The sequence below is a fragment of the Staurois parvus genome, unplaced genomic scaffold (genome assembly GCF_062004578.1).
Source record: "Staurois parvus isolate SC_StPar_1 unplaced genomic scaffold, SC_StPar_1.0 ptg000682l, whole genome shotgun sequence".
Taxonomy (NCBI): Eukaryota; Metazoa; Chordata; class Amphibia; order Anura; family Ranidae; genus Staurois; species Staurois parvus.
In genome coordinates, this window is record NW_028318478.1 from 1,869,136 (window position 1) to 1,870,750 (window position 1,615).

Sequence of the window (1,615 nt, forward strand, 5' to 3'; positions counted from 1 at the left end):
CGGGCCAGTTTGGAGAACAGTGATCTATACTGACCACATGACATACCTCCTTTTTCAGCTATACCTTTCGATGAAGAACATTGATTTTTTTTGCCTTTCACTTTGGGTTTCTTACTTATTTAGCTCTATTGGGAGACTGGACCTTTTGACAACCTTCTTTTTTTTTTTTTTTTATTCCTGTACATGCCTTCATGTCTGATTGGCAAGCACATCTAGAACCTGGGGCCAATAATTGTTTTGACCCCCCCCCCTTTCCAAAAATGTTAGTAAGAAATAAAGCACACCACATTGTGGGTATGGCTGACTTGCGGTTAACATTGGGAGGGGCTTAAAGGTGCATAGTTAAATAAAGCCTGAGCCTGCTCACCCTATACTCAGCACACATATGCCAAAGATCTTTTACCCAGAATATATGCTTTAATGACAGAGCCACAAGCATGACTGTAACAGACATTTAAACCTCAGCACATTAATTCTCTTTAAATTAAACTCTTTTCCTTACATATCCTTTTCTATACACAGCCTACCTTAGAGAAACTTCAGGAGTAATGTACTTAGAGTGAAGTATCCAGACGTGTGATATGTAAGGCTGACCATAGACTATTGCGTAATCTCCTTTAGATCTGCCATGAATTACGTAGTACAAGGCCCTGCTTGATGTGGTATATGTATTGAAGGCATTGTTTAGGTTTGTCTTTGTATTACATAGTTTGGTTAAATCAAAGAGAGAGAAGATTGTACAATCAAGTTGTACTGTGTTTGGACAGCTTTTAACAGTGTCTATAGTGCATGTCGCTACAGATTACAGCCAAAATGACTCCCTCTTCCCAGTACAAATCAACTCCTGCCAGCCTATCCCCCTCAGTACAGACCCCTCCCCCATTACACATTCTCCCCCAAAAAGTACAGATGCCTCAATGCAGACTGCCCTTTCCAGCACGGACCACTCAACAGATGGTCCCCCAGAAAAGACAGAGCCCCCAACACAGACCCCTCAGTAGAGATGGACCCCCCAACACAGTCTGACCTCCCAGCACAGTCTGACTTCCCCCTTCCCCAGCAAAGATCCCTCAGTACAGATGCCCCTCCACCCAGCAAATATTTTACGAGAGGGTTAGACTAAAAATGTATTTCCTGAATGCCATTTCTTAGAATCTATATTGGCCTCATTCCTGTTGCCAGGAACAGAGATGTTGGTTTTAATATGTGATTTCAATAGCTTCCCTTTACAAATGCTTCATTACTAGAAAGCAGTTCCTAAAGGCTAACCCTTTCAACGTTTCCTCCAGTCCTGTTCAAGATTCAGAAGCAGGACCCACTTTCCTTGGGTATATTATGGGGGAAGGTATTGAGGGCCCTGAGCTAGCAGAGGATGCAGTGGATTTTCCTGTCTTGCTCACAAGCTGCGACTTCAAGCCAAATGCTTTCTACTGTGAACACACTAATTGACGTGGTGCACACTGCCTGGGAGCACCTGACTATCCACAACTTAAACAAGCCCTATGGGCAGTAAGAAAAATCTCCAAACCTGTCCTAGAGTTGGAAAAGTCTTTCCTTCACACAGCCTGGCAAGCTGTGACAATGGATGACAGCCATAAAGGCTGGGACAGAGTTT